Raw genomic sequence first — 24,298 nt, 5'->3', positions numbered from 1 at the left:
GAGAAATATCTGTGCTCCTGGTAAAAGTAAACCTTAATACTTGTGTATTAGATTCCATCTCTTTTTCCACACTCAGACATCTACCAGCAATTTTTTTCTCATCTGTTTTATCAATTTGTTCCCTTTAAACTGGATCTTTCTATTATTATAAAATCACTTGTATTTATCTTATTTAAAAATAAAAATTCTTAAACTTACCTTCCTTTTCAGCTTTTGATCAATTTTCTTCTCTTTGTGAAAACATTTCTAGAGAGGAAATCCTTTACTTAATCCCTCCTCAGCTTCCTAAACTTTCACCATTGCTATGCCCCAGGGCTCAGTCCTTGTGCTTCTGTGCTTTTCTGTCTTCATACACTCCCCTGGCAAGCTCATCTAACTTTTTTGTTTTAGAGACCATCTATAGGCTGATAACAAATATATAGCCAAGAAGAGTTTCCCCTTGAAATACAGACTTTTAAATCCAACTCCTACTTGATGGTAGTCTCCACTTAATTGTCTAATGGTCATCTTGACCTTCATAAATTCAAAGTTCAAATCTGTTCCTCTCCTCTAAAACGATTCCTTCCATGCCTTTTATGTCTCAGTTTGCAGCCAACTTCTTTCTTCTAGTGGCTCAAGTCAAAAACTGTGAAGTAACTCCTTTTTTTTTTCCTTTATGTACCACATCCAATCAGTTAGCATACCATGTGGGAGTTTTTATTCAAAATACACCCAAAATTCTACCACTTTTTACCATCTTTAGGACTATTGTCCTGTTTGCATGAACCATGGTCTTTTGCTCCAACCTCCAAGTTGAATTTGTGTTTCTACCCTTGAGCACCTTTACTCTAGTCTCAATATTGCATAATCCTATTAAGACTAGATAGATCCTATTGCCTCTCTGCTCAGTGTCTTCCGATGGTTCTTCACCTTACCCAGAGACAAAGTGAAAGTCCTTACCATGGCACATAAAGCCTTCCAGAGTTTGAGCCCTGTCCCAGTTGGACTCATATTCACTACCGACTGCATTCCACTCTTGTTTGAACATGTAAGGCAAGTTTCAGCCTCAAGGTCATAGCACCTGCTGTCCTCTCCGCATGGAATGATCTTCTCCTAGACATCCACTTCACTCAATTCCTCACCATCTCCAAGTCTACACCAATAGTATTTGCTCATAAAGACTTCCTTTATTCCCACATAAAACTGGACCTAGCGTAACACCTGGTTTGTCTCCCTAGTAACTCATATTAATATAATGTACTTTACATTTTATTATTTTATTATAGAATTTTATCTGTCTCCTCCACTAATGTGAATTCCATGAGGGTAGGGATTTTAGTCTCTTGTATTTGCTTCTGTATCTTGCTCCCCACTCACAGCCCACCTAGAACAATGCCCAGTTCACAGTATATTCTCAATAAATGTGATCTGAATGAATAAATGAACGAATGAATAAAAATATTACTCCAGTCTATGTCCAATTTTGAGTTTCATGGTAAGAAGTAAAAGAAACAGAACTTTCCAACTTAGCAGATACTTTGTGAAACCTTGACTACAGAAGACTCAAGGTGTTACACAACCCAAGAGCCAATATACGACACACACATGAAGAGAAAGCCCTTCTCCCCACTTCCCTCTAGATCCTCCAGTTTATCTGGCAATCCTAAAGACCAGCATTACTTTGAAAATGACATTTTTGATAAAGACTGATTATAACGAACTTTTCTATTTTACATTTAAGAGCAGAAAATATGACTCTAAGGAAAAGAAAAAAATATGAAGAAACTGTGTAGAGACTGAGAATTATAAGCTCTATGTTAGCACACACGAAACCAGAATTTTGAAGTCTCAGAAACAACTGGCAACTTTCTGAGGGATAGCCATTTGGGAATAGCAGTAAATGTGCTCTTATAGATGCGGGAAAATAGGGCCAGTGATAATTGTTTTACACATTATAATAACTCACTGAAATTTCAGTAATCTATAAGTAAAGTTAAAGATCTTAGTTGGGATAGGGAGAGTGGGAGGGAGACACAAGAGGGAGGGGATATGGGGCTATATATATATACATACCGCCGATTCACTTTGTTATACAGCAGAAACTAACACAACATTGTAAAACAATTTTACTCCAATAAAGATGTTAAAAAAAAATCTTAATTGAGAACACAAGTGATGTTGCCACCTAGACTAGTTACAGAAGCTACTTCCCAGAGGCAGGAACGCTGCAGGTAAGCTGACACTGTGCTTTCAGGGGTGTTGTTCCCATCAAAGTCTAGTAAATTTTCCAAATGCCTGATTTAGTTGGAAAATCACCCTCTTCCTCAACAACACATTTTTAGTTCATGATTTAAATAATATAGAATTTTATAGGAATTTGTTTTAAAATTATAACCCATAACTACAGGACATTTACTTTACAGGCTAAAAAATAACATTCTGTGAATAATTTCTTCCTTAACAAAATTATTAGAACAAATACTAAGTCATGACTCATGAGGTTACCTCTAGGCATGATATTTTTTACTCTTTGAGGTAGGTTCTGATCCCTTGTATAGCATTTATTCTCTTACTGGACTTAACAGACATCAAAAATATTAGTATTTGTACGTGGCTGTGTTTATATATAGCTCTCTCTATAAGGGGGAAAACAAGGACTTTAAGGAAGAGAACCACTCCCATTTTTGCATACCAAGTACATTGACCCTTAGGAGATTTTCATTTGAAAGTTATAGACTGTTTGAAAAAAATATTTTACTTGCCCCTTACTGAAAATGCTATTGCACAGTATGGTAATATGAGAAAAACATAGTTTCTAGAGTTCTGATTATGAATTTTCTTCATTTGAAAGAGCATCCCCATTGAAAATAGGATTGTTAGTATTTCAGTTTGTACATTTCATCTTAATAGCAATTTTACATTTACTTGGTGTTGATTAAAATGATAATTCTGTGGCAGGGGTAATTTCTGAAATAGTCTAAGATCGTATTTAGTAAATAAACAACTTAAGAGCATAAAGAAGATCCAGCTACCCTCCTTAGGAGAAAACACTTTTAAATTCAGGCTTACCTCCATTAGTAAACAAAAAAGGACATCTTCATAATTAAGTTTCTTTTCTTTTAAGTATATTTTTAAAAATACACATTTTGCTAGACAACAGGCCTCATGAGACCAGGGACTGTGTTTTATTCACCATGGTTCACCCTGGTGACCAAGAGAGACCTTTACTAAGAGTATGCATCAAGGAAGGAAATTGCTTTCTCAGTGTCATGTATATGAATGGAATGGCACAGTTCACACAATCAGGCTAGGAGAGAGAGGGGTCCAAGTTAACATGCCTATGTCACAGGGGCAACTTGTTCGATCACATCCATCCCTTTCTGAAAATGTGAACCAGATGGTCTCTGACCATGTAAGACCAGGACTCCGCGTACAGGAGAAATTCTTCCTTTTGTTTGTATCTGCTGCTAACACCTGCCTCATTACCTTTAACTCCCCCAAGAGCCTTTTGCGTGGCATTCAGGGATAAAAAGCAGAAAAACTGATTAGGAATTGGTAAGAAGGGAACCTGCCATTCTGCAGCATTTCTGACAACTACAGAAATTAGATGATCAATCCCACTGAGGAGAGGCAAGTGTAGACCTTAGAATGCAAAATAGAGTTTATTTATTGAGCTCCACCGTTTAGATATAAGCTGTCACTGCTTCATGGCAAGGTGTCCTTTCTTCCTCTCCACTTTGCTCAAAGGAACTGTCAGGTCAGGAAAGGGGAAAAATGAAACAAATGCTTTTTCTCTTTCAATTTCCCAGCGGGGGAAGCCCTGTTGAAATGCCAGGCATACCCTGCTGCTTTCTGCATCAACAGATGGCAGACGGCTCCATTCCTTGTGTTTGTTTCCCATTCAGCAAACTGCAGGTCACATCTGGTCTAGCCTCTGCTTGGTCTGAGCAGATGGGAGTTCACATTCTTTATAGGTGGCTGGTTTAAAAAAATAAGGTAAAAAAAAGAGTGCAAGAGGATAGAAATAAAAGAGAAAGACAGAGAAGCCTTTAAAATGGTGACAAGGAAATCTGAACAGTTGGTATGATTTCAGTATCAGCAAACCATTTAGCCAGACTCCAGCCAACAATGAATGGAACAGAATCACACTTCGAGACAGCCAAGCAGTCCAGAATGGTAAAGAGCAAGCTTCCAGATGTAGCAAAGGAGATACACACACAATTCAATTTACCCTCCAGAGATGCTGTGCTTTCTTCTACCCTGATTTTCACAAGTAAGTTTTAGGAAAATCGTTTAGCTTTGGAGTGTTAAAATACACTTCTACTATATTGTTCTAATTGACTCTAGCTCTCACTGGAAAACTGTTAAAATTGAGCATTCTGCTAAATGATCATCTGGGCAAAACAGTGGACCAGAGAAATCATAGTTATAGCTTCAGGGAAGTAAGATTTTTCCTGAGCTATGTTTGTGATGTAAAAAACACTTCTCAAATTTAGATATTCATGATAACCATCAGTTGTGGTTATTAGACATGCAGACATAGGAACCCCAGCCCAGATATTCTGATTCAGTAGGTCTAAATCAATGTTTCTAAAATTTACTTTGCATAAAAATCACCTTATGTGTTTGTTAAATACATAGGTTCTGGACCTCACATATATTTTCTAAGATTCTACTTCAACAGTTCTGGGGAAAAGATAATGTATATTTTTAATAAATATTCCAAAATACTCTTATTCCAATGAAGTTTGAAGAACACTGGTTTAGAGAAAGGCTTGGAGGCCTTTCTATTTAAAAAGCCACACAGGTAGTTCAGGTGTTAAGAAAGGCTAATCAGTATCTAACTTATATGTTAATGTTTAACAATACTGTTTAGATTGTACAGTGTCAAACCTAATAAAGATATTTATCATTGAAATATCATTTTTTAACCCGGTCATTCTCAGACATCTTGAATGCTCCCAAAGAAAAAGCAAGAAGCAGAAGAGTATAATCAGTAAGTAAGTTACTTTTGTGTAACAAAGGACATAAGAATGTATATTTGTATTCATATTTGCTTGTACAGCCAGCTATGCCATACCACTTGTTTTTAAAATGTGAATTTGTTCCAATGCTTTTGATATATTAGAAAGCAATTTGAGCATAGCTTGAATTTCACGTTTGCTTAGGCATGATTTGTCTGCAAGAAACACTACAAAAATGCAGAAAACGGCATCCAGCTGAACTAGGTAGGCATGTATAAGATGTGGATGTACAGGTGCAGGCAGGCACAGAAACACATATGTGCACACACACACCTCCAACAACTACCAGCTATGGCCACACCAGTTCACCTCTTCAGTTATGTGCCACACGCATCTGCATCTGGCTTTAAAACATTCAATCCAATTTCACTTAACCCACCTTCCACGAAATCACAATAGCTCACAAGATACAACCCTTTGGACGTAGCCCGAGCCCTCCTCTCTCTTTAATTTATCTCGCTTTTTAATCAGCTTATACTTTTTCTCTCTTTTCATCTGTATTTTTCTCTCTTTTCTCTCTATTTCTATTTCTCTTTTATTTAGCACACAAGGTGGCAGATATGGGAGTCCAGCAGGTTGGCCATGAGAGAATGGGTGCCCCTTTCCCCCAGGAAACTTTAGGTCCTTTTTGAGGTCAAGAGCAATTTATTGTGGTATTTATGCATTTCTTAGCCATTTGAGATGTGGCAAATTGTACTGTTGTTCCTAGAAGTTGCCTAAGTTTTTTTAATTTTAATGTGTTACTGTAAAAGTTTTTGAATGCTGCACCCATAATCCTATATTTTACTTAAGCCCCATGTATTTTATTGATAAACTTTCTTTTTTAGAACAGTTTTTAAAATAGTCTGCTTTTATTTATATTTTAAATTTTTTTGAAGTATAGTTGATTTTTAGAGTAACAGAAGTTGTGAAGAAAGTGGGGAGAGTTCCCAGATATGCCAAACCCAGTTTCCCTTATAATTAATATCTTAACATTAGAATGGTATGTTTGCCCCATATATGAACCAGTATTGATATATTATCATCAAAAAAGTTGGTACTTTTTCATTTCCTTAGTTCTTCCTTAATATGTTTTTTTTGCTGTTGCTGTGTTCCAAGATCCCTTCCAGTATACCACATTACATTTATTTCACATGTCTCTTTAAGTCTCTTGGCTTTGACAGTTTCTTAGACTTTCCTTGTGTTTTACAACTTTTATGTTTTTGAGAAGTATTGGTCAAGTGTTTTGTAAAACATCCCTCAAATGAGATATATCTGATGTTCTCCCATGATAAGACTGGAGATATGTGTTTCTGGGAGAAAAACCACAGAGACCAGGAAGGTGAAGTGCCCTTCATCAACTTACGTCAAGGATATGTATCATCAATGAAATTTATGACTGTGTTAACCTTGATCTCCTGGGTGATGTTTGACAGGTTTTTCCATTGTAAGGTCTATTTTTTTAAACCCCCCTTTCCATGCTGTACTCATTAGAAGGAGGTTACTATGTGCTTCTCACACTTAAGGAGTGAAAATCTCCACCTCCTTAAGGGCAAAATAACTACATGAATTATTTGGAATTTTTCTGAATAATTACAATATCACACTTAGTTTCACCACCCTAATGAATCCTCTGTGTTCACCCATTCAGCACTCCTCTGTCCCCCTCAAACTCCAAGCAACTGCTAATATTTTTATTGTAGCTATAGGTTCTCCCTTTACCAAATGTTATGTACTTGGAACCATATATTATGTAACATTTTGGATGTACTTCTAACATGTAGCAATATGTCTTTAACTGCATCTATGTATTTATGTGGCTTGATAGCTCACATATTAAAATAGCTGACTGATATTATCCACAGGTATATATCAGTTGATTATCCATTTATTGAAGGGCAACTTGGTAGCTTCCATTTTTTTGGTAATTATGAATTAAGCTGCTTTAAACATTCACATGCAGAAACATACATTTCCAAATCAATTTGGTAAATACCTGGGAGCATAATTACTGGATCATAAGGTAAGACTTTGTAAGAAACTATGATAGTCTTGCAAAGTGAGTGTATAATTCTGAATTAAACTTTTTTTAATTTATTTATTTTATTTATTTACTTTTGGCTGTGTTGGGTCTTCACTGCTGCACATGGGCTTTCTCTAGTTGCAGTGAGTGGGAGCTACTCTTCGTTGTGGTGCACAGGTTTCTCATTGCCGTGTCTTCTCTTGTTGCAGAGCATGGGCTATAGGTGCATGGACTTCAGTAGTTGTGGCACATGGGCTTCGTAGTTGTGGCTTACGTGCTGTAGAGCACAGACTCAGTAGTTGCGGCGCATGGGCTTAGTTGCTCCACAGCATGTGGGATCTTCCCAGACCAGGGGTCCAACCCGTGTTCCCTGCATTGGCAGGCGGATTCTTAACCATTGTGCCACCAGGGAAGCACCAGTTCTGAATTTTCAAAAGTAATAGATGAGACTTCCAGCTGTTCTTCATCTTTGCCAGGAATTGGTACTCTCAGGTTTTTTCTATTTTAGGCATTCTAATAAATGTGTAGTCTTATCTCATAGCTGTTTTAATTTGCTATTCTATAATGAAAAGTCATGTTAAGCATCTTTTCCTATTCTTTTTTTTTTTAGGACTTTATTTATTTATTTATTTATTTATTTATTTATTTATTTATTTTTGAGGTACGCGGGCCTCTCACCACTGTGGCCCCTCCCACCACGGAGCACAGGCTCCGGACGCGCAGGCCCAGTGGCCATGGCTCATGGGCCCAGCCGCTCCACGGCATGTGTGATCCTCCCGGACCGGGGCACGAACCCGTGTCCCCTGCATTGGCAGGCAGACTCTCAACCACTGTGTCACCAGGGAAGCCCCATCTTTTCTTATTCTTATTTGCCATCTGAATGTCTTCTTTGGTGAAGTGTCTGTTCAGATAATTTTCTCATTTTTAAAATGAGTTATTTTCTTGTGATGGCTTATAAGATTTATTTGTATATTTTGGGTACTGGAACCTTATCAGATATTTGTTTTGAAAATTCTTCCCTAGTCTGTGACTTTTTTTTCCAATTTTTAAACAATGTCTTTCACATAGTCAAAATTTTTAATTTTAATAAAACCCAACTTGTCAATACTTACTTCATGGAATATGCTTTTGATATTGTATCTAAAAACTCTTTGCAAGACTTAGTGTTATTAACATTTTACCTTACTTTAACTTCTAGAAGTGTTATACTTTTTCATTTTACATTTGAGTCTATATTAATTTTGAGTATATTTTTGTGAAAGGTGAAAGCTCTGTGTCTAGATTCATTCTTTTGTATTCTACATCTAATTGTTCCATCACCATTAGTTGAAAAGAATATTACTTCTGCACTGTATTGACTTGCTCCTTTATCAAAACTCGGTGCCTTACATTTGTATGGGTCTATTTCTAGGCTCTTTATTTTATTCCACAAATGTATTTGTGTGTTCTTTTGCCTATACCACACTCTCTTGATCACTGTAGTTTTATAAATTGGGAAATGTCAGTCCAAATTTGTTCTATTTTTTCACGCTAAAGTTTGCTATTCTGATTCTTTGACTTCTCTTATAAACTTTATAATCAGTTTGTCAATATCCATAAAGTAACTTGCTCAGGTTTTGACAAAGATTGAATTGAATCTATAGACCAAGTAGAGAAGAGTTAATATCTAAACAGTATTGACTTTGAATACAGAATATATCTCTAAGAATGCTAAGAATACAAAATGCAACCTGAGAACACAGAATGTCTTTCCATTTATTAGATATTCTTTGATTTCTTTCATCAGAGTTCTGTAGTTTTCCACATATAAACCCTGTAAATAATTTTAGATTTATACCTAAGAACTTTACTTTTTTTGATCCTAATATTATTTTGTTTTTTCAAGTTTTAAATTCCAATTGTTGATTGCTGGAAAGAATAAGCTTTAGTATATTAAATTTATATCCTGCTATCTTGATATATTTGCTTATAAGTTCCAGAAGATTTTCTGTTGATTCTTTGAGAATTTCCATAGACCATCATGTATTCAGAGAGCAAGGCAAGTTTTACTCCTTCCTAACCAATCTGTATACCTTTTCTTTTCTTTTCTTTTCTTTTCTATTCTTTTCTTTTATTGCACCAGCTACAATTTCTAGGATGAAGTTAAATAGGAGGGTTAAGAGAGGATATATTATTTTGTTCTAAACCTTAGGAGTAAAGCATCCAGTCTTTCACCAGTAGGTGTGTTGGTAGTTGTAGGTATTTTTCTAGACATTCGTTATCCAGTTTTAGGAAGTTATCTTCCCATTTTGCTGAGGTTTATTATCATGAAGGAGTGTTGGGTTTTCTTCAGCTACTTTTCCTGAATCAGTTGATATTATTTGATTTTTCTTCTTTAGACTGCTGATATCATAAATTACATTGATTTTCAAATGTTGAGCCAAACAGGCACACATGGAATAAATTCACTTGATGATGGTGTATAATTCTTTTAATTCATTGTTGTATTCAATTTGCTAATGTAGTCAGAGAATTTTTATGTCTATGTTAATGAGAGATGTTGGTCCATAGTTTTCTTTTTTTATAATGCCTTTATTTCACTTTAATATTGGGGTAATATTGACCTCATAAGATATGTTAGAAAGAGTTTTCTCTGCTTTCATTTTCTGGAAGAGATTGTAGAGAATTGGTACCAGTTATTTCTTAAATATCTACCTCCTTTTGGGAGTTTAGGCAGGTTATGGGCTATTTCATTGAAGTTATCCAATATGTGGGCATAGAGTTGCTCATAGTATTCCTTTATTATCCTTTTTTTTTCTTAATGCGGTATGCAGGCCTCTCACTGTTGTGGCTCTCCCATTGTGGAGCACAGGCTCCAGACGTGCAGGCTCAGCAGCCATGGCTCACGGGCCCAGCCGCTCCATGGCATGTGGGATCTTCCTGGACTGGGGCACGACCCCGTGTTCCCTGCATCGGCAGGTGGACTCTCAACCACTGCGCTACCAGGGAAGCCCCCTTGCTCTCTTATTATCTTGGTTAGTCTGATTTGAGATTTATAAATTGTCTTAAACCTTTAAAAATACCGGATTTTGTGTTGTTAATTTTCTCTTTTGTTTTCCTCTTTTTAATTTCATTGCCTCTGCTCTATTTTTTAAATTCTTTTCTTCCCTTCCTATGGGCCTAAAATGCTCTTCTCTCTTTAGTTTCTTATGGTGAAAGCTTAGGTTATAGCTACAGTTCTTTTTGCCTTTAAATGTTTTAAGGTTTATTTTTATGGCCCAGTATGTGGTCTCTCTTGGTGAATGTTCCACGTGAACAAGATAATATATATGCTGCTCTTGCTTGTCAGAGTATTCTGTAAAAGTCAATGAAATCAAGTTGATTGATAGTGACGTTTAGGTCAACTATATTCTTACTTGACCTGTCAAAAACATTGAAATCTCCACCTATACTCATGAAGTTTGTCTATTTTTCCTTGTAGTGCTATCAGATTTTTTTTCTTATATATTTTGACACTGATATCAGTTGAATAACATTTAAAGTAATTATGTCTTCTATTAGATCAGGCCCATTTACAATTATGTAAAACTTCTATTTTTCTCTAATAATTTTCCTTGTTCTGAAGTCTGCTTTTTCTGAGATTAATATAGCTATTCTTATTTAATTTTGATTGGTGTTATCATGATATAACTTTCTCTATCTTTTTATTTTAACTTTTCAGAATCTTTAAATTTAAAGTGTTTTCTTGGGCTTCCCTGGTGGCACAGTGGTTGGGAATCCACCTGCCAATGCAGGGAACATGTGTTTGAGCAATGGTCTGGGAAGATCCCACATGCCTTGGAGCAACTAAGCCTGTGCACCACAACTACTGAGCCTGAGCTCTAGAGCATGCAAGCCATAATTACTGAAGTCCGTGTGCCTAGAGCCCGTGCTCTGCAACAAGAGAAGCCACCGCAATGAGAAGCCCGTGCATCGCAATGAAGAGTAGCTCCCACTCGCCACAACTAGAGAAAGCCCGCGCTCAGCAACAAAGACCCATCTCAGCCAAAAACAAAATAAATAAAATAAATTAATTAAAAACATAAAACAATTAAGTGGTTTCTTATAGACAACCTGTAGCTGTCTTGTATTATTATTGTTGTTTATTAATTAATAATATTATTTTTGTTAATTACTAATATTATTTTATGACTGAAAAATCCTGTCTTTTAATTGTTGTATTTAGACAATTCATATTTAAAATGATTATTTAGAGACTAGTTTAATATTTGCAAAGTAACTCTTTTCTATTTGTTGTATCTATTCCCCCTCCCCTTTTCCTATGTTCCATGGTTTTAAATGAGCATTTAATATGATTCCATATTACTTCCTCTCTTATCACATCACTATACCTTTTTTGTGTGTGTGTGTGGTACGCAGGCCTCTCATTGTTGTGGCCTCTCCCATTGCAGAGCACAGGCTCCGGACACGCAGGCTCAGTGGCTATGGCTCATGGGACTAGCTGCTCCATGGCACGTGGGATCTTCCCAGACCGGGGCACGAACCTGTGTCCTCTGCATTGGCTGCAGACTCTCAACCACTGTGCCACCAGGGAAGCCCATATCACTATACTTTTTAAAACAAAAAATTATTTCCCTAGAACATGCAATATACATTTTTAACTAATCTAAGTCCACTTTGAAATAACACTATAGCACTTTATGTGTAGTACAAAGCCTTAGAGTATTCCTAATTTCTCTCTCCTGTTATGAGATGATTGTGATTCATTTTTCTTATCCTTATTCCAAAATTGTAACAAACTTAAGTAGATGGCACTACTACTAAAGTATAAGATTTAAAAATTTTATTTTCTTTAATCAATTTTATACATTGATATATAAAATCTTCAGAGGAGCAATGTAAATAGGCAGCCAGGAAGGCAACAGATGATAGAAGATAGTGTAAACCCAAGAGGTCTAAAGTACCATTCTGCCTCTCAGGCACTACGTGTCCTCTCTTAAAATCACTAGTCTTCAGTTTTATATTCAATAAAATGTGAGTAATAAGAGCACCGAATATTTTTGTAAGAATAAAATATTCTTACGATATAGTGCCTGATGGTATAGTGCCTGAAAAAAATAATACATGATAATTATAACTATTTTATTACAATTTATCATAACTCTATCAATGGGGACATTTTCCCCCTCATGTATTTCCTTCCGCCAAGGTTATGCCTGAGGGTTAGACTTTCCTTATTGTTCTTCAACATGATCAAACTCTTTCTGCTTCCTCACATTTGCTCCTCCTTCTATTTTTGAACATTCTTCAAACTATCTAACTGAGGTATTCATATTCTGGACTACTTGTTTACCATTTGTTATATGGCACTTAACCATTCCATGACTAGCTTCCTCATCAGGAAAATGGGGGAGATTATAGAACTTTTCTCAGAAAAATTTTGTAAGGGTTAAACAGAAAGTCTGTATATGATACACTTAGTACAGTGTTTGGCATATAATAAGTTCTTAATAAATGTTAACTATTATTATATATAGTGTGATTTTGCATTTTAATTTCCCTGTGAGTTGTTTGTATATATGTGTATTTGTGCATTTGTGTTCCCATTTCCTTTAGGTTTTTACATTGTGTGAGAATTTTAACAATATTTTACCCATAGTCTTCATTCCAGTCATACTGGGCTGTTACAAGGTGACATTGTGTTCAGTTGACTCTTCCCAAAAGAAACCTTTAGATAAAGATTTAAGAACAAGTTGCTTATTTGAAAATGTATCCCAGGAAGCATATGAAGGGAAGTACATAAGTGAAATAAGGAAGGAAAGGAAGGCAGGATAGATTGTATAAAAGAACAGGTTACTATGACGGACTATACTCTTGGGGAAGTATGGGAGACATACAAAAAAATCACACCTCAGAGTTGTCCCATCAAAACTGCAAGGAAGGTGGGAGATGTGGTCAGGATGGGAGAGTAGGAAGACCCTGAACTCACTTCCCCCCAGAAACACATCAGAATTACAACTACTTACCGAGAAAGTATATGAGAATGACTTGAAGATTAACAGAAAAGATTTTCCACAACTAAATACATAAAGAAAGAACTCACAATGAGACAGATAGGAGGGACCCACCTCCCCTGTTCAGTGATCTCAAAACAGGAGGAATATCATAATCATAGAGATCCTCCCCAAGAAGTGAATGGTCTGAGACCCATGTTAGAAACCCCAACCTGGCAGTCCTGCACCAGAAAGTTGAGTCCCTACAATTATCTGTAATGAAATTGTATCAGTAAGAAAAAAAAAAGAGAAAAACTCCCAACAAAAAAGTCCAGAACCAGACAGCTTCACAGGTGTATTCTACCAAACATTTAAAGAAGAGTTAACACCTATCCTTCTCAAATTATTCCAAAAAGTAAAAGAGGAAGTAATGCTTCCAAACTCATTCTACAAGGCCAGCATCGCTCTGATAGCAAAAATAAAGACACTGCCAAAAAATAGAAAAAAAGAATATAGGCCAATATCACTGATGAATATATTTAAAAATAATCGGCAAAATATTAACAAATCAAATTTAACAATACATTGAAGAGATCATACATGATGGTCAAGTGGGATTTATTTCAGGGATGGTAATATAGTTCAATATCTGTGAATCAATCAACTTGATATTCCACATTAACAAACTGAAGAAGAAAAATAAGATCATCTCAATAGATGCAGAAAAAGCTTTTGAGAAATTTCAACATCCATATATGATTAAAAACTCTTAGTGGCATAGAGGGAACATACCTCAAGATAATAAAAAAAACATATATGAAAAACCTACAGCAACATCATACTCCATGGTGAAAACTAAATCATTTTCTCTAACATCAAGAGCAAGACAAGGATGCCCACTCTCACCACTTTTATTCAACATAGTATTGGAAGTCCTAGGAACAGTAGACAAGAAAAATAAATAAAAGGAATTCAAATTGGAAAGAAAGAAGTAAAACCATCATTGTTTGTAGATGACATGATACTATATAAAGAAAATCCTGAAGACGCCCCCAAAATTCATTAGAACTCATCAATGAATTTAGGAAAGTTCAGGATACAAATTAATATACAATATTAATTCTCAATTAATATTAATAGACAAGTCTGTAACATTTATATACACTATCAACAAACTATCAAAAAGAGAAATTAAGAAAATGATCTCATTTACAATTGCATTAAAAAGAATTAAGAATCTAAAATAAATCTAACCAAGGAGGTAAGAGACCTGGACTAAGAAAATTGTAACATATTGATGAAAGAAATTGAAGACAACTCAAACTAATAGAAAGATATATCCTGCTCATGAATTGGAAGAATTAATATTGTTAAAATGACCATACTACCCAAAGCAATTGACAGATTCAATGCAGTCTCTATCAAAATGCCAATGGCATTTTTCACAGAACTACAGCAAATAATTCTAAAATTTGTATGGAAACACAAAAGACCCTCAAGAGCCAAAGCAATCTTGAGAAACAAGAACAAAGCTAGAGGTTCATGCTCCCTGATCACAAACTATACTGCAAAGCTGCAGTAACAAAACATTATGGTACTAGCACAAAAACATTCATATACATCAATGGAACATAGTAGAGAGCCCAGAAATAAATCCACACATACATGATCAATTAATCTACAAAAAGGCAAGAATATACAATGAGAAAAGGATAGCCTCTTCCATAAAAGGCACTAGGAAAACTGGACAACAACAAGCAAAAGAATCAAACTGGACTATTTTTTCACACCATATAAAAATAAACTCAAAATGGATTAAAGACTTAACTGTATAATCTGAAACCATAAAACTCTTAGAAGAAAACATAGGCAGTATTGGTGTGCTCTTTGACAATGTTCTTAGCAATATACTCTTTGGTTCTGTCTCCTTAGTCAAGGGCAAAAAAATAAATAAATAAATAAACAAATGGAACTTCATCAAAATAAAAACAGTGAAAAGAAACCACAGTGAAAGAAACCACCAATAAAATGAAAGGGCAACTTACTGAATGGGAGAAGATATGTGCAAATGATATATCTCATAAGAGGTAAATAACCAAAATATATAATGAACTCACACAACTCAGTATCAGGAAAACTCTGATTAGAAAATGTGCAGAGAACATGAATAGACTTTTTTTTTTTTAAGGAATACATACAGATGGCCAACAGGCATGTGATAAGATGCTTAACATCACTAATCATCAGGGAGATGTAAGTTAAAACCATAATGAAATATCATCTTACACCTGTCAGAATGGTGATTATCAAAATGATAAGAAATAAAAAGTGTTGGGGAGGATGGGAAGGAAAGAGAACCCTTGTGAACTGTAGGTGGGAATGTAAGTTGGTACAGCAACTAGGGAAAATAATAAGGATGTTCCTCAAAAAATTAAAAATATAACTACCATATGACTCAGGAATTCCACTTCTGGGTATTTACCAGAAGAAAACAAAAACACTAATTTGAAAAGATATATGCAACCCCATGTTTCTAGAAGCATTCTTTAAAGTAGTCAAGTTGGAAGCAAGCCAAATGTGTCTATCAGTAGATGAATGGATAAAAAATGTGGTATATATATACATATATACATATATATATATAATATATATACATATATATATAATGGAATAGTATTCAGCCATAAAAAATGAAATCTTGCCATTTGTGAAAACATGGATGGATCTAGAGGGTATTATGTTAAGTGAAGTATGTTGGACAGAGAAAGACAGGTATTGTATCATCTCACTTATATGGAGAATCTAAAAAACAAAACAAAAGAAAAAAACAAAGCCAGACTCATAGATACAGTGAACAAATAGGCAGTCGTGTAAAAGAGGTGTAGAGTGGGACTGAAACAGGTGAAGGGGATTAGGTTGTACAAACCTCCAGTTATAAAGTAAATGAGTCACAGGGATGTAATATACAGTATAAGGAATTTGGTCAATAACATTTTAGTAACTTTGTATGGGGACAAATCGTTACTGGACTTATTGTGGTGATAATTTTGTAATATATGCGGTTATCATTTCACTATGCAGTACACCTGAAACTAACATAATATTGTACATCAAGTATATTTCAATTAAAAATGCAAGGATGTTATACTTTTGATCACACAATTCCAATTCATCATTGCCTGGGGGCTGTTCTCTGGTGCACTCATTCCCTGACACTTCTGCCTACCACATGGTGCACATGTGAAGAGAGAGCCCTCAAAAACAAAACAAAATCACAGAGCCTTGCCCTAAGATGCAATCTTCACAGACTGGAGTTGAGCTTGGACTGGATATGGGTGGGGCACTAACGGCATCTCATATAGTGTTTTATGCCGTGCATGAAAGTCCATACTATTCTTTCCAACAAAAATATCCTGCTTATTTCTTATTTAATTATTAAATTTCAACTTATCTGCCATAACTCATCTCAAGAGCCACCTCTTCTAGAAGTCTTTATCATATAAGATCAGATGGAGCTGTCGTATCCTTCACGACAAGATGTAATGTGGGTGTCATAACATCCAATGTTTTCTTCTATAACACCATTTAAATGACTGGATTTTAATGATCAATTAACTTTCCTCCTACCAAACTTGACTTATTTTTTTTTGAATGACCAAATATATATATATATATATATATATATATATATATATATATATATATATATATACACATATATATATATATGCTTTTTTCTGACTAACTATTTTATACATATTAGCATATAATGTCAATTCCAATCTCTCAATTAATGCCCCCCCACACCACTTTCCCCCCTTGGTGTCCATACATTTGTTCTCTACATCTATGCCTCTATTTCTGCCTTGCAAACCAGTTCATCTGTACCATTTTTCTAGATTCCACATATATGCGTTAATATATGATATTTCCAAACTTGAGTTTAAACTCCTTAAAGGCAGAAATTATATACCTGGAGTTTGGCATGGTATTTAGCACATAGCTCCTTCTCAACAACTATTGGTTAGAGAGATGTTTATTTCTAACTGCCAAATCTTTAAAACCTTTGAGCACAATCAAGGCTGATTAAAATGATAGTCACTGAATGCTGATTAGAAATACACACCTGAGGTAAGAATGTTTACTTTGTTCACAAATGAACATATTTGCACTGCAATAAAATGTTGTCTCTTTTTTGATCATTTATAGCAATCATAAAAATGACTCTTTTAATTGAAAAAAAGGTAACTTTTTAAGCAATATAACAGGGATAATTGTGTTTTTTTCTCCTATGTCATTCTCTATGTTATTCTCTATTCCAAGAGTATACTTCCCTTTGTGTCACTTTATTCTATGTTATGCCATTAATATTGCCTGTGAGGACTGAGATTAGCTCATGGTAAGTCAAGTTATTCAAGCAGTCTTCTTTTTGTGCACAAGAGTGAAAAGCAGCATGGACGCTCCAACCCAGCCATCATAGATTCTGAGTATAGGAGCTCATTACATTCCATCAGTTCAAATAATGTATCAAAACACACAATTCCTAGAAACCTGACATTTACTATTTTTCCACACATATCACTATAAACTAAAATAACATAATCTTTTATAAGAAAAAGGAAGCTATGGATGATACACAGTCCCTACCTGTTTAACAATAAATGAGTTCAGAGAATCTCCTAACCATCATAAGGAGTGAAAACAATAAACTATAGATGATAGATAGATAGATACATAGATAGATATTAATTTACAGTGTTGAAATTCTGTACTATCATTGCCTTCTTCATTAAATGTATCAATGCTAAAGTATTTTTATAGCTCTTGAAGGGCTCTTAAATATACATATCAGATTAATAAAAAGAACAATTTCAGTAACTGTGACCATGAATAGATACCTTTAAGTCAAGTTTTATTTTCATGGTTTCTTTTCAATACACAATCAAAATTCTCTTTCCTTGGGAAGAGTCATGGGGATGGAATTTTTGAAGTATTGAGAAGGGATTCCAAAATTTTGATGAGAAATGGACTTAGATATTTTCTTCTTGGGGATCTTACTTTATCCATGATCAGGATTATTCATTCCCCATAATGTTTTTCCTCTCTATATATTTAAAAATATCTAACAAAGTTTATATCTAATACAATACATTGACATTAGTTGTTAAATACACTGCTGCAAAGTCCTTTAAAATTAGTGAATAAATGAAGTAGAGCATTAATTAGATATTCAATTTATACATTCTGTTTCAAAATAGGAAAATATATTCTTCTGTAAATTTTTAGCACACATTTCTGACCTCCTATACTCTCCAAAACACAGACTTCCAAAATTAACTATGAATTCTACTGAAATTCAAGTGATACTCAGCAAGCATATGTTAAATTCTGTCCAGTACTTTTTGCCCAGTGAGAGATTGGTAGATTTACCTATCATGATCAATTTTCTAATACATAAAAATGCTTTATGTAAATTCATTCAAGTCTGGGTAGACTGTCTACAAAAATGGCTACCAATATTCTTTCCATCTTTGTGTTTTTATACCTTGTCTTTAATCAGCTGTTGGAAACTATTTCTGTGTTAATTGAACCAGGGTTACCTTTATTTATTTTGACCATCAGAATATGGCAGAAGTGATGAAGTGTGAGTTTTAGAGACTAGATCTTAAGAGAGCTGTTAGCTTCCCTTTTGCTCTCTGGAGCCCAAAGAGTGTCCTGTAAGTAAACTTGTCTACATCTCTGCAGGAAGAAAAGTCACATGGAAGAAAATTGAGATACCTCAGCCAATCGCCAGCCTCAATGCCAAGCATGTAAATAAAGCTATTTTGAGATTGTTAGGACAAGCTGCTCCCATCTGCAAGTGAGCAAAAGAGAGACCAATAAAAGAATATTAAAGCTAGCTCTGAAACTAAACTGAAAGATCAATGTATATCAAAGAATTTTGAAAATGTACAGCAACATATGATACAAAAATTAAAGTACATTAATAAAGCCTATAGAAAATTTTCTTCCCTGTGTTTCTTGAACAAAACCCTGTTTAGCACTGACCTTAGGGCTCAACATCGGATTGAATGCCCCCTGATCATGAAGGTACTCCTGGAAACATATTTCTATTTGAGAAATTTTTTATTAGAGGAGAATTGCCATATTATTAAAACCTTGTTGAGAGTTATTACAACATTGAAGTGTTACCCCTATCAAATATCAGAATTAAGTAAATTTTACAGTAAAATTTTGTCCCTACTCAATTCATCCCAGGCCCCCTTCTCCCTTGGTATCCGTACATTTGTTCTCTACATCTGTGTCTCTATTTCTACTTTGTAAATAAGATCGTCTATACCAATTTTTTTCAGATTTCACTTATATGTGTTAATATACAATATTTGTTTTTCTCTTTCTGACTTACTTCGTTCTGTTGGGAGATTGGGATCGACATATACACACTATTGATACTATGTATAAAATAGATAACTAATGAGAACCTACTGTATAACACAGGAAACTCTACTCAATGTTCTGTGGAGACCTAAATAGGAAGGAAATCCTAAAAAGAGGAGATATATGTATATGTATAGCGGTCTCACTTTGCTGTACAGTAGAAACTAGCACAACATTGTAAAGCAACTGTACTCCAATAAAAATTTTTAAAAAATAAAATTTTGCCCCTACTGATCTGTCACAGTAATTAGTGACTTGTGCTATTATATTAGTCAACATGAGCAGTTTGACTAAAAGTAGTTTCATTCCATAATATTTTTCCGTATATTCATAATGAATAGAGACTTCCATTGATTTATAATTTAAATTTTAAACAAAAAATTTTAGACTTGTTTTGATTGTTGGACACATGCCACCTGTCCTTCTCAAATCTGGAAGCTCATTAGAGCCTACTACAGCAGAATAATTTCTACAAAGTATTCTGATATGCTGTCAGGGTTGTAATTCATTGCCTTTATAAAGGACATCCCTTCACTGCAAAAATCATTCCTGATGAAGCCTGAGTAAAACAACAAAATCTCCCCTTTATGCCTTGGCAGCCACATGCTGCTTCTAGGCTTTCACTCTGATATTTTCATGCAATGCCTCCTTCCTCCTCTGGAGTATCTGTGATCCCTGGACCAAATGTGCCAGATTCATCTGGGGTGATTATAAAATTTAAATTCTCAAACCACTTCCACGACCTACTAAATCCAAATGATTAGAAAGAGCCTAGGGATCTGTATTTTAAACCGACACAGCTGTTTGACATTTTCTTTTTCTTCAGTGAAATCATGGGCAATAGCTACCGTCTGAGCCATGCATTTTATCAGATCTAATTTGTGCACCACAGTTAAACTAAAGGATGAATGCCTAATAGGAAAATCTTCCAAAATATTATTCATCTTTTAATGTTACCCTACAGTGACTTGCCCTTCCAATGCTGGATTTTCATACTCAAAATTTGAAGTTGGTTGCTGATTTTAGGTTTCCCTTCTATTTTCATATTATAGTATGCAAATCACTCCTAGAGAATCTACCTACCATGTCAGTGGGGAAGGAGTTCTCCACCAATCATTCCTGACTGCAGAGGACAACAATTTGTATTAGAGATAAACACTTCTGGTGTACAAAACTTCACTCAATGTACTCTGAAATAAGACATGTTGTAGATCCACCCCTTATGTGGACTAGTGCCTATTGTAGAAACAAGGATGCAGCTGGTTTCATTAAGCTGACAGCACCAAGATATGTGCAAATATATGATGTGATGATTCTTTTTATATACTTCATCAGCCAAAGATGAAGATAAATTGCACTGAACCAGCAGCTTTCCAGCTGAAGAGTGTTTAAATTGTTAGTGTGAAGCTGAAACAATAATGCCAGGATAAGAGCCAGGTTTTATTATTGGTGATAGAGTTTGAGTGGATAAATTCTAACCATTTCATTTAAACTTTCCAATTTTATATTATGCATGATATACAATGAATTGGAAAAAATACATAGCAATAGGAGAATGTGAAAATAAAAGCAACTTTAAAAAAATCAAGGCATTACAATGTTCAGCTTCCCTAGGAGAAGGTAAATATTTCCGTATTTTAAATTCAATCATGGAGTTTGAAATATATTTCATATATCATCTTGTTCTACACTCAATTTATAGAAGGGAGTAGATCAATTGAGAAAACTGATTTGCTCTCGGACTTTGTCATTACTTTTCTATGAGATCTTGGGCAAATCATGCATGTCTCTAGACTGAAGTTTCCTTTTATGTAAATTTTGATTATTAAGTAAGATGAGATGAAAGCCTTAATTTTGGAGAATTTTGTTCATAATCTATGGAGATTTAGTGTATATAAACAAGTTATTTTAAAAATAAATAAATTCTATCGTTACAACATTTAAGATAGAAAAACATTTTGTGTCAGCTCAATAAATTAAGAATTTTATTGAGAATTTTTAATTTGCCAATCACTATGTTAAGCTATTAATATAAATTTTCTATTTCTAACATTCACTGCAATATTAAGTCATAGTATTGTTATTTTCCCCTTTTAACATAGTGGAATTGAGGCATAGAGAGTGTAACCTGCCCAAGATCTCACAGTCGGTAATAGTTGCAGCTTGATACCCCAAGGATTGTGACTATGGATTCTGTGGTCTTGAAGATGGTTCCATTATAAATGTTAGTACCTTACTATAAGCGTAGTGAGTTCTTGTGTCAGAATAATAAAGCTTATTATTTGTGTCAGAATATAAAAGTCTGTTATTTTTTAATTAAAATCTGTTAATTCTCTAGCAAATGCTTGTTGGAATAGATTCCAAATTACAACATTTTTTCCTTCTTTTTCACCCGTCCTTATTCAAAGGACAGTGTCTGTCAAGCATGTCCTGAAAAATAAAGTAATGTAGGGGGATTAACTCTACCAGATACCTGAACATTCTGTAAAGCCTCTAAAATTAAAATAGTATAGAACCATATGAATAGACAGACCAACTATATGGAATAAAAAACTCAGAAATGGTTCAAGAACATTTGAAAATTTTATATATGATAAGATTAGCATTTCAAATACTACAAAATAGAGTAACTTTTCAATATATGGTATTGGTAAAACTGTATAGTCATTTGGGCAAAGAAAAAATTGGAATCATAACACACATTATACAGCATAATAACCCCCAACAATTTTGATGATCTAAATATAAAAATAAAATCATACAAGCAGGAGAAATAGGCATGAGAAAAATTTATTTGTTACCTGGGATTGGAGTCAGCTTTTCTAAATTTGTCTGAAAAATCCAGAAAAAAAGTAAAAGATTGATAACTGGTTCCATTAAAGAAAAAAAAAATTGCATGACAGGAACACCAGAGTCAAAATTAAAAGACCATAACAAACTGCAAGAAAAATGTCTGTAACTTTTTATTTTTATCTCAAACAAGGAACTCATAAAACCAAGAAGAAAAAACTAAAAGCCACTTAGAAATAATTTTTCACAATAATACAAAAGTTCCAAAGATTAAAAAATGTTAAAAGCACCTGTGAGCCTCTGAGAAGATATTCAGATCCAAATTAAATCTTTACAGAGATATAATTGTTTATATTTCAGACTGGCAAGCTCCAAAATCTTGTCAACATACTCTCTTTAGAGAGATGATAAAAAATCTGACATTTTCAAAATTGCTCAAGGGAATGCAAAATGAAGTGAATCTTATGGAAATTATATGCAAATATTTAATAAACATCCATAACCTTTTATTATTTTATCCAGGAACCCTATTTCTAAAATTTTGTCATGAACATTTAAGCAAAGAGAAAACATATACAAAGTTATTTGTAAAAGAAAATATTAAAATCAACACAAACATCCTTCCATAAGAGGTTAATTGAATATACTCCAGTATATTTACAAAATTATATACTAACAAATCATGTATAAAGAACAAATGAAGAGCATCTATAATTTTTTTTAAATTTGTGCTTAACCATTTTTTTCTCACTATCCAACAAAATGTATTTTTGAATTGTTATACAAATAAAAAGAAGTAAATCTTACAATTCTCTAAATCTATACCTCTCTTTGATTTCTTGATGTATTCCCTTTCTATTTGACAACATCCAGGAGAAAAAAATGGGTGAAATGACAGAAAAAGCTACTCTCTAAATATTTATGGGTGATGTGGAAAAACCAATTATATACAATAAATTTTAGGAGAAAATAAAATTACAATAGCTATTGACACACACATGTAGAAAAATTGTAAGCAAAATTCTAAAATAGTGATCAGTGGCTCTTCCTATTAACTGAATCAGTTCCATCAATGTCCAGAAATTTAGAATATTTCCAAAAACTCTGCACTGTCTCTATCAAGGCTTTTTAAATTTTGTATTTATGTAAATCAGTGTGACATTAAAAACACCATAATTATTTAGTTTATGTCATAGATATAATTAAAATAATGCCAAAAATAAGGTTATATTGCAAATATTTAAAAACTATTTATGGGAAGAAATAAAAATCAATTCTAGTTGATAAAAAGTAGTTTTTGCTTGTTTTAAAGGTCACTGAAAGAGGATAAAGTCTAGATTTAATAAAATATTATAGAGTGATATCAATAAAATTATTAAATAAAGAACTCCAAATTCCATTCCTGGATAAAGGCAACTAAAATGCTGGCAAAAGCATCAGAGTCAACTTTTTGGAACTCTACAAAAAGCAACTCAGAAAGCACTTAAAAAAAATGACTGAAGAGCAGTAAAATATCACAAGCTTTATATTGTTTTAATCTGCCCTTATCCCATCCCCCACTCCCAAGTTCAGTGGTAGCCATGAAAATAACAGCCCACTGTGTTGGTATCAGTACAAGACAAATTCCTAGAAACACACACTCAACCAAAACTGAGTCAAAGAGAAATATAAAATTAGAGTAGATCTATAACAAGTAAAAAGATTGAATCAGTTAAAACAAACAAACAAACTTCCGAGAACAATCACAAAACCTAGGATCAAGAAGACTTCACTGGTGAATTCTACCAAGTGTTATAATGAAAAATTAATGCCAATCTTTCACAAACTTCAAAAGAATAAAAGAGGTAGGCACACTTGCTAACACAGTCTATGAGGCCAGTATTACCCTGATACCAAAGCCAAAGACATCACAAGAAAACTACAGACCAATACTTTTTATAAATAGTAAACCCTCAACAGAATACCAGCAAACCTAGTCCAGCAACGTATTAAAATGATTACACACCATGACCAAGTGGAATTTATCCCAAGAATTCGAAGCTGGTTCAACACACACAAAAAAAAATTTGGTCAGTGTAACATACCATAGCAAT

Source organism: Hyperoodon ampullatus (genome assembly GCF_949752795.1).
Source record: "Hyperoodon ampullatus genome assembly, chromosome: 3".
NCBI classification, from domain to species: domain Eukaryota; kingdom Metazoa; phylum Chordata; class Mammalia; order Artiodactyla; family Ziphiidae; genus Hyperoodon; species Hyperoodon ampullatus.
Note: the sequence above shows the minus strand (reverse complement) of the source record.